The following is an 11,361-nucleotide window of genomic DNA, read 5'->3' on the forward strand; positions in this document are numbered from 1 at the left end:
TATGGTGAGTAATATGTTGTTTTTCCTTATATGAGTTAGAATATGAATTTTGATATATTCTTGGGAATTGAAAGAATGATTCTTTGTATACCCATGTCTTATAAGGTGAGCTCAAGATATGATGATATACTTTGGATGTTATGTAATGATGAGTAAGTTTCAATTATACGAGAGAAAAGATATATTATACTTGTTACACAAAATTTCATTATTGTTTGTAGTTTACTTGTTTAGACTATCTCATAGCTGAGCTAGGTATCTTTCATGTTAGGAAAGATTCAATAGAAGCTTAACAGCTTTGTGGTAGAGTGGTAAAGCACTCCTACAATATTCTTGCCCTTATGTTTCTTGAGCAGGTTCCGAAGCCTCTGTTAGAATGGTTGACATGTTTGGTATTTCTTAGTATTTTGGTGTATGACTTATGGTTTATCCGATATATATTAAGTTCATTGTAATTCTTTTAAACTAACGTTAATTAAAAAATATTGACTGGTCAATATTCAAATGACCTTGACTCTCATTGAATTTTTTGCTTTTTATAAAGAGTGTTGATGTGGCATTAGTTTTGCAAGGTAGTCTTTCCAAAAACTGTCTAGGCAAACGTAGTGCATGAGTTTTCGACCGTATATCCTTCCTTTCTTATTTGAATTTAAATACAAGCTATCACCCTCTACTGACCATTCCAGCTGCAAATCCATCTTTGACATGATTCATAGATGGAAGAATATTCTTCTTGGCCCTCAAATTTAGAGTTGGGAATAAATTGTGTCGAAACTATACATATTCGGAAGAGAAGTTCTCCTATTCCTAACCTCCTTTTTCCCATTGCGGGAGGGAGATTTCTCTTCAGACATCGAACAGAGGCATTCCTCGTCCCTATTTTTAGCTAGATTGTTTTACTTCCTTTTTACCGCCATGGCATGGTTGCCGCTGGGTTAATAATGATCCAAAGATAATAGTTAGTGTCTGAGGTTAAAATCATACAGGTTTACGGTAACAAGACAAATTTATTTCAAATAACCATGAATAACTTTTTTTAAACGGCGAGAAAATAAGATTTATGAGTAGCGACGATTATATTTATCATTTTAGACTAGTATGCAGTCAATTCATATTTAATATGAAAACCTGTCTGATATTTAAATGAGTTACAGTACATATATTGTGAGATTACAGCGCACGTCGTGTCAAAAAAGGAAACGTTTCCGTCTCTGTTCATTGTCCCGTAGCTTAGCTTGAGCTGAATAGCGGCAAAGACTTCTAATTTCACGAAATCACAATTGCATTGCAATAGCAGAATATTGTGTAATTTATGAGAATCAAAGGCCTCTAGAACCACGGAAAGCTATTTAACAATAGGGAAAGGGCTCGAAACTCTGACGCATTACAAGCTGACGCTGAGATCCTTAAAATTAACATCTATAGCTGCTAAAAAAAAATTAACTTCTAAAGATCTTATCGTCGATGTTGAAAGGTCAAAATATCAACAATTTCCGCCATTTTAATCAACAGTAAATAATCAAACAAAGCGGTCAAAATAAATCAACTATATGCCTTTCCCAGGATTAAATGAAATAGCTTGAACTGAATAGCGGCAAAGACTTCTAATTTCGCGAAATCACAATTGCTTACCGATAACAGAAAATTGATTGATTTATGAGAACCAAAGGCCCCTACAACTTAGGAAAGCTTCTCAAGAATGGGGAAAAGGTTCGAACTGTGACGCATTAGAGGTGACGCTGAGATCTTTTGAAATAATCGAATATCTATAACTTCGAACAAGATAACTTCTGAAGATCTTATAGTCGATGTTGAAAGCTCAAAATGTCAGTAATTTCCGCCATTTTATAAACTCAACGGCAAATACACAAACAAATAGTTCAAAATAGATCAAATATATGCATTTTCCAGGATCTAAATTCAATTATTTGGAGCTACAAGTTCAATCACGCCAAATTTCAACACTAAGTGCGAAGATCAGAACACGGACAAAACCGGAGGACTCAAATTTAACCGAGCAGAAAAAAGACTACAAATAATACCAAATATCTGAGAATTTGACATAAATATACTCATGAGATGCTTGAAAATTGCGATATGCGGAAATAAAAATACCTGGAATCACGATTCCGTCAAGTCGATCTCAAGAACCTCTAAAATTCACAAGAAGCTGCACGAAGCAATATCTGCAGATCAAATCCTGGAGACATGAACTTTACCATAACCATCCAAATTCAAAACAGAATTCCTATTAAACGTTTGAATGAAATTCAGAAATCCTTTGATCTACATCATGACTCACTCGAGATCAGATAATTTTCGGTTCGCCACCAATGTCGCATCAACCACCGCAATTTCTACCCAAACATCATATTAAATTTTCCATATAATAAAGTACTTCTCGTCGAAACCACAAAACAACTAGTTTCTTACTAGGTACTATATTTTCGTATTGTAGGACTTTGCGTGGGCGACAGAGAGGGGAATTGACAAATAACGAAGATTCTGGAAGACAACCATTCACATTGCAACATATATACACACCTCTTCTTAAGATTAGAGCTGCCAGTTGTCGACAATTATTCTATTTTTCGTTTACGCAACACGCTGTTTTCCCTTTGGTCCAGAAAAGGTGGGTCTAATGTCACTTCACAAAGAAATCATCCTCTTAGTCAACCCGGGAGTTGAGCAGCCGATCGGTTAGCCGGCCGCGTTGTGTTGCCGGGAAATTGCCTAAAACCGGCGGGTTTTGTTTTCAGGCGAAGTGTGACGTGGCAGTCGCATCCAAAGAAATCTTTGTTGGTGGCCAGCTAGCTATTTCCAGTGCTGAGCGCATTGTATTGTCCGCAAGTCATGCGGACACAGAATTCTGAATTGTTTTATCTGCGCTTGGATCCGCCAATTATGGATTACAGCTTGTAATGAATAGGAACGCAAATGCGTAGTCCTTAATATTTGTACATGTTAAAAAAATTTCATATATGAATTGTAAATCGTTTTTCATTTGATTGTGTTAATAATTTTTTTAATTAAAGTTTTCAATCACATTTGTGATCTATTATCAATGTCGGGTTCCACAACATCTATAGAGCTAGACATTTAGACATTGATGTAGTACATAGATATGTCAACGAACTCGAGGAAGTCGACGAGTCTCACGCTAGGTCAAATGAGTCGGGCTTGTACATTGCTTTTGCAAACCAAACTAACCATGCTAGGCTTCTTATCGAGGCAGGCGTCTCTAATAAGGACCTTATAGACCTCGAATTACCAATCAACCTATTTGATGAACATACTATCAATTCCCTAAAACTTTATGCCTCCCTATTACTCATGCATCCTGAAATCATAGACTAGACACAACAATATCAACTAAATGAGATCCCTTCTTTCCAAAATGACTATGAAATAACCTGTTATTTGAACGCTCTTGACCACCAGTAAACCAACTACAAACATGATTGAAGAAGATATTGAGTATCTTAGTCAAAAGAAAGAAACGAAAAAGAAAAAGCACTCTGATTGAGAAAACCATATAGTGGTAGTAAAAGTAAAAAGAAAAAACATATCTGAAGGTGAAAACCTCCCTAAGGCGCCTATGAATGAGATGCTTAGTAGTTTTCCCAGTCACTTTCATGATAGGTCATTAGTACTAATAGAGCCAACCCAAGCGGTCAACATTGGAACAACAAAAGTGTCTCATATCATACACTTGGCTTAATCAATGTCAAAAGAGGAAAAAAGGGAATTTACAGAGTTCTTCATTGAAAAGAAGATCAACTTTGCCTGGAACAATTTGGATATGCCAAATTTAGACATTGATCTAATAATGCACCACTTATCTATAGCTCGAGGTGTCAAACTTGTCAAATAAAAACTCAGAAAGATGCATCCACATGTGGCTTTATGAACTACAAAAGCTCCTACAAGAAGGTTTTATTAGAGCTATAGACTACATATGCTGAATGGATCTCAAACATCATTCTTGTATCAAAACATGACAAGTTTGTCTGAGTTTGCACAAGTTTTAGAAACTTGAACAAAGCATGCCTAAAGGATGATTTTCCACTTCCCAACATCAACATGATATTGGACACATGACTATGGGTTATGAAATGTATTCCGACATGGATGGCTTCTTGGGCTACAATCAAATCAAGAGCACCCCTAAAGACTAGGAAAAGATTGCTTTCACTTGAGCTTACGAAACATTTTTTTGGAACATCATGTCATTTGGTCTAAAGATTGCAAGTGTCACCTATCAGAGGGAAATGACCACTACCTCCATGATATGATGCACAAAACTATGGAAGACTATGTGAATGATATGTTGAAAAAGTCTAGAAAGAGAGCAACTCATCTTACAAACCTAGGATTGATCATGGATCGCATGGAACAATTTAAGCTGAGGCTAAATCATAAGAAATGAACATTTGAGGTCACTTATAGAAAATTTATCAAGTATATCATATTGGCAAAAGGAATCAAGGTGGATCCTGAAAAGGTCCAGGTAATAACAGAAATGCCACTTTCAAAGATTATCATTCAAATGAGGAACCTGCAAGGGTGTCTCCAATCTATTCAAGAATTCATACCCTAGCTAGTTGACATGGCATAACCCTTCACTAAGATGCTCCACAAGGGAGCTAAGTGTATTTAGAATGTAGACTGCGAGAAGAGCTTGAACTAGATCCGGGAATAGCTAGACAACCCTCTGATTTTGATGCCACATATTCTTGGAAAACTATTGATTCTCTACATATGAGTTAATATCACTTCCCTAGGGGTAATCTTGGCTTAGCAAGACAAACAGAAAAAGGAATGAGTTATTTAGTACATAAATAGAACATTGATTTCCTATGAAACAATCACAGTAACATTGAAAAGGCATGCCTAGTAGTAGTGTTTGCTTCCCAAAAGCTTTGACATTATATGTTGGCACATACAACACAACTTGTAGCCAAGATTGATCCATTGAAATACTTGTTGAACAAAGCTACTCTAACAAGTCGATTGGCTAAAAGGGTGATGATCCTCATGGAATTTGACATTGAGCATGTTGATTGTAAGGCTATAAAAGGCTAGGCTATTATTGATCAATTGAATGCTTTTCCTTTTTAAGATGGAACCCCAATCCAGATTGAGTTCCCAAATTCATCTAACATGTATTTAATAGAGCATACCTCAAAACTCTTCTTCAATGGATCCTACACACAACACAGTTCAGGTGTGGGAGGTATATTTGTCACACCCCGTGAGTATACTATTGCAAAGTTTTACAAGTTGTTGTTCCCTTGTAAAAACAACATTTTTGAGTATGAAGCATTGGCTAATGGAATAAAGATGGCTATTGAATGGAGAATCATAGAGCTCCATATTTTTTGTGACTCTCAGTTAATTATCAACCAAAGAAACAGTGATTGTCAAACTAAGGATGATAAACTCATGGCCTATAAAATAATGGTTGATGATCTAAAATAATATATTTTCTTTGTGACATGTTCCAACAAATTCTAAGATTTGAAAACAAGGTAGTCAATGCAATAGATTCCCTATCTTATGTGCTACAACTACAAGAGCATGAATCTCGCTATGAATTCATGGTGCAAGAACACCCAACCTATGATTCACTAGACTCCCATATTATCTACACTATTCTTGGTCATGACTTTAATCTTTCCATGCTAAAATCTATTCCTTTCCTCTTGACCAAGTAGTTCCTAATAATATAAGCAAGAACAAAAAATGCCAACTTATCAACTACACCTCCCACTACACTATCATTTTTGGTGGCCTATTTAGGAGAGGTATAGACAGTACTCTACTTAAATATCTCAAATGAGAGGAGTCCGAGTGTATATTAGAAGAAGTTCATGAGGGTGTGTGTGGGTCTCATTCAAATGGTCTTGCACTCGCTCAAAAACTACTTAGAGTTGGCTATTATTGGCCCACTATATAGATAGATGCTATCAGATATGCTAAAACTTACAAGATGCATATAAATATGGTACACACTCTAGCTAGAGAGTTGTTTCCTTTCATTACTCATTGAAACTTCCAACAATACTCATTTGACCTTGTAGGTCAAATCTCTACAAACTCCTTCGATGGACACAAATGCATTATCACAACAATTGGATACTTTACAAAGTGGTTTGAAGTTTTCCCACTCTCTACAACTATAGGAAAGAAAGTGTCCATGTTTATCTTAAATTACATCACGTTTTGCTATGGTGTGTCATCCTCCATTGCTACTAATAATGGGGGATAGTGTAACAATAAGGATCTGAAGCAATTGTGCAAAAAGTTCAACATCAAATAGCATTGGTCATCTGTATACTATCCTCAAGATAATAGACAAGTTGAAGCATAAAATAAGACTAGTCTAAAGATCTTGCATAGAACTGTCAGTAAGCCTAATAGAGGTTGGTATCTCCAACTCAACCTGTCTCTATAGGCTTACAAAACTAGCATTATCTCCTTTTTCCCTTATCTATAAGGATGAGGCAGTCCTATCACTTGAGATAGAAACACCTTCGCTGAGAGTCTCCCTCAAAGGGCTTATAAAGGATGAAAACTAAAATATCTTGCATCTAAGAGCTTAAACTACTAGATGAATACAAAACAAGTTGTGTTCAATCACCTTAGAGTGTTCCAGAAGATAATGTCTAAAGGCTATAACAAGAAGGTATATAATTGATCTTTCAAGGTTGGTGATATGGTCTTCAGAGAGAATCTAAAGAATTAGTAGAATCATGTACGAAAAGGGAAATTTGAACCCAACTGGTTGGGTTCCTACATCATTGTGACTTCTTTTGATTTAGGTGCTTATCAACGCTCAACACCAAAGGGGGAACTCAAACCCATATCAATACCATTCATGTGAAGAATTTTTATGCACGATATTTTATAGTCTAAGGTTCTCATACATAGCTATTCAAAAAAAATCTTAAATATTTACATAAAGTCCTGAACAAAATTATCATATTAGTGAAAAAACTGACAAACAAATGCTTTCATGCATCCAAAAAAATTGAAAAGCTCAAAATATTAAAATATCAAAATCAAAAAATCAAAAATCAAGAAAGGTGGCTTGGCGGAAACCTAGTAAACAAGCATCATGGTTAAAAAAAGTAGCAGTCCTACCAAGTGACAAAACCCTAGTAAACAAGCACCACTTATAAATCTTTATAGTTACAGTCCATTTGAAAAGTCACAACCTTTCTAGTAAGTCATCACCCTTCATAATTACAATCCATTAAAAAGTTCACAACCTTTATATATACAACCCTTTCACAATGTCTCAACCTTTCATAATTACATTTTATTCAAAAAGTCACAACCCTTCATAATTGCAACCATTTCAAAGAGTCACATCCTTTCATCATTGTTGCTATTTGAAAAATTCACTCCTTTATTTTCTTTCGTCTTCTATTAATCTTTCTCTAACTCCTCTCTTTGTTCTCTTCTTCCTCCTTTCTTTTTCAAATGAACTTTACTCCCTCTTATATCTATATTTGAAGGAGTCACATCTCTTTATTACATGTCTATTTATCTTTCTTTAGATTTAGTCAATTAATATTATTTATATTTATTATTTATTATTTATTACTAAATCATATTTAGAAATGTAAAATGATTTCTACAATATTGTTACTTGTAGTTAATTTGACCTATTCATTCATTCAATATAATTTTAATATTATTTATCTTATTATATTGATAATAGATTATATCAAATTATTGTTATTTATTTTATATTTTATTTAATTATTATTATATCATATGATTTAATCATGATTATCTATTTAATAATATTCTATTATTTATTTATTATTAAAATTTTGTCTTAGAATGTAGACATGATACTCTTCATTTGAAATGTGTAAAATACATGTGTGTTTGAAAGATTACTTTTGAACCTGCACTTTCAAATAAATTATGTACCTTTAACAAATATATTGAATGGAAGGAATCCAAAAATGATTACATATGAAAGACAAAGAATATAGAGCTTTATTTTCTTAAAGAAAAGAGGAATACCTCTACTAAATTTTTTTCTTAGTTGTTGATTGGTTGGTAAATTTGGAAAACAACTTTTAAAATGCAAAAAGAACATGCAACATTATAGAGATGTGTATTATTAGCTAAAGAAAGCCAATAAATTTTAAATTAAATAATTAAATTATTCCTATATTAAAAGTGCCTCATAGGCATGAAACAAAGTATGATGTTGTCAAAACATTAAATCAAACTATATATCTTATTATCCTACAAGTGTAACTATCCCTCTCACAATGCCAAAAAAAAATTAGAATTGGTTTCCTTTTGTTCTAGTTTGTAAAGACTACACTTCGTAAAGGGTTCAATAATTTTATCATTGATGTGAAGAGATGAAAAAATTGTTAAACTATATGGATGTTGGTTACAAAAAAGTGATTGAATTATATTTTAGGAGTTTTTTTTAGGGAACATATTATTTTTAGTAAACTCTCATCTTTTCTAATTAATGGTTAGTTCCAATTTGTATTTTACTTTTAATCTATTCAACATTCTCTATTTTAATTTTATCTACTAAATTATATTCTATCATCAATATTTTATCATCACAAACTTTTAAGTCTCATTAATATATTTATATTGGAAAATATGCATGCATGTACCAACATCGATAAAAGTGTGTGTGTGTGTGTGTGTGTGTGTGTGTGTGTGTGTGTGCGCGCGCACGTGCATACATATAATGAATTTACAAGCTCTCCTATGAACTTTATAAGTGGCAAGTGGAATTGTTGATGAATGGTTGTATTAATGTATATAGATTCATAAATAAAAGATTAAGAATGAAGGACATAACACTTAATTTAAATAACTCTTTTTCCTCGCTTGTGAGATCATCCAGATAATTACAATTAGATTAAAGATAACATATTTCCACAATCCATGATAATTAGATTCTTGCTTTTGGGTAAGATTGTGTGAGAATTTTTGCATCAATGTTTCGGATTGAGTATGATTTGAAACGTTGATGCAAAAATTCTCACACAATCTTACCCAGAAGCAGGAATCTAATTACAATTAGATTTATTTTGTATTAAAGTTGTCAAAGAGTGAGACATGGCTAAAGTGAGAGGTGAGTTCCCTATAAAGTTAAACGTGTCAAACATAAAGCGTAATTAATGGTAAAATTAGTAGTAAGGTGCATTAAGGATTACACTATCTAAAACATTAAATAAATGCCGGATAACTACATTGCAAGGTGGACATGGTTGATGTATGAAGGATAGTGTGCAAGCACATATAACATATCTATAAGATGGCAATGAAAGATGATAATTTATTTATTGTGGACACTATATGAAACATGTTTGTAGCAAAGCAAATGAAATATATATCTTGGATTACAAAATGCGGTCAATTAAAGTAAGTTGCAATCAAACAAAGAAATAGAAATATAAGAAGGTGTACCTGCACCGAACAAGGATTGAGATATGTTTTCTAGAAAATGATAAGTTGTTGTGAGTGGGTTCCTACATGTGCCAAATACCAAACATAGGTAGACGTTGCATGTGTTATTGTGAATCGATTAAATATGAAGAAGGTGCAAGGGGTACACTGATAGTTTGTAGTTATGACAACAATATTTAGAAAACTGTAACATTATGGAATGGTGACTTGTACTATTCAAATTAATTTCAACACATTAGAAAATGGTGTATTTTCAAACACATATATAAGAGAAACTAAGACCACAAATTGATACACATTGGGTGAATACTAGTAAGATTTGTTGAGTTTGGATGAAGTTCTTTCTTAAATAGAAATAGGTACAAAGTCAAACTCTTGTTCTACATCATCTCCTCTTTCTAGGGAAACCATTGCTGACACATATATAATCTTCAATATAGGTCAACTCATTTTTCATAGCTACTTCACATGGAGTGTTTTGGATGCTAGCCTCCTCCTTGTCATCATAATAAAAATCTACTATATTCATGAAAATGGCTATACAAACCTTGAATTGATCCAATACAACTCATGTGGCTTTCAATTTCTTTTACAATAAAACATCCATTTCAATTTCTTTTGCAATAGAACATCCAAATTGACCCTCATTGAGGATCATTGGATCTAAACCAATTATATTATCTTTGCAAATGAGAATTGGTTGAGGCCACAAGTTCTTTGTATGAAAACTATTTAGCTCCCCATTAATTTGAAAGACATGTAGATACTATTTTCCAAATAAATTATTTTTTACTTATCATAGCATTCAAACCATTGGTATTGCTAGTGTTGGGAAAATTAGTAGAAAACTAGTACATAAGTTGGATGAAAAATGATAATATTTTTTTTCTAGTTTGATTAAATATGATGAACCTCTTCTTGCACATTTTAGAGGATTGAAGCTCTAGTTTGTCAACCATAGGGCCTATTTAAATAATTATGCAACCCAAACATTTCATGGAAATATATTAACCCTCTTTGTATAATTTGGACTCTAAATAATTACTTTGCAATTATATTTTGGATTGCTAATACTTTGAGATGCACAATCATTTCAGAATTCAAATACACTTTTATGCTAGTTTAAAATCGTGACGACATAGGACAACACCTTTAAGTAGCATTAAACTACTAAAAATATAATCAAGGAAAAAATTGTAATAAATTAAAGAACTTGTCTCGAGAATTCAAAAAGAAATAATAGGAGTGCTAATACTTTGAGATGCACACTCATTTTACAATTTACATACACTTTTATGCTAGTTGAAATCATGACAACATAGGACAACACCTTTAAGTAGCATTAAAATATGAAAAATATAATCAAGCAAAAAATTGTAAGAAATTAAAGAACTTGTCTCCAAAATCCAAAAAGAAATAATACAAATTATAGTAAATCAAATTTATGATAAAACAGTGATTTATTTTAGAATGATGTGGCAAAATTCAAATATTGTTTGATCTTAAATAAATAATATGAAATAGATTAAAAGAATAATGTGTGAGCAAATTTACCACATTTTTTAAAAAAATCATACAAATGAATGTTCTTTAGCAATTTTAAATTTGGTAAAAGATATTATAAATTATTATTTCAATCATCCTTATATTCATGAAAACTTATAAAGTAAAAAAATTAGATTTAAGTTTAATGAATCATTGTTATGAGTTTAAAATTTTTATTTTTTTTAAATTGAAGAGCAACAAATTAGATTTTAGAATCATTGGAATGAACTACTATTTTTAATTAATTTTGGTTTTAAAAAATTGTTAGAATAGGATGAAGAAGTGAGGTTTTTTTATCGATACTTTTATATATCACACATTTTTATTGTTGTTATCATTATTTATTTCATC

General features: G+C 32.4%; 1 protein-coding gene across 4 annotated transcripts in view; it reads right to left on the bottom strand.

The window, feature by feature from the left end:
• LOC149549717 (S-type anion channel SLAH2-like) overlaps positions 1–2,507 on the bottom strand; it is a 36,074-nt gene extending 33,567 nt beyond the window's left edge. The window contains exons 1-2 of one of the 4 annotated variants that reach the window (XM_089793006.1): positions 2,303–2,507; positions 2,116–2,200 (exon numbers count right to left, since the gene is read on the bottom strand). The gene's annotated coding sequence lies outside the window, so the exon portion shown is untranslated. Of the gene's footprint in view, positions 1–2,115; positions 2,252–2,302 lie in introns of those variants that run through there. The other 3 variants (XM_089793007.1, XM_089793012.1, XM_089793002.1) reach the window with 3 other exon arrangements.
• Between the last annotated feature and the right edge of the window lie 8,854 nt (positions 2,508–11,361).

This window comes from Cupressus sempervirens, chromosome 7, assembly GCF_028749045.1.
Source record: "Cupressus sempervirens isolate cs-2001-9-10 chromosome 7, ASM2874904v1, whole genome shotgun sequence".
Classification (NCBI taxonomy): domain Eukaryota; kingdom Viridiplantae; phylum Streptophyta; class Pinopsida; order Cupressales; family Cupressaceae; genus Cupressus; species Cupressus sempervirens.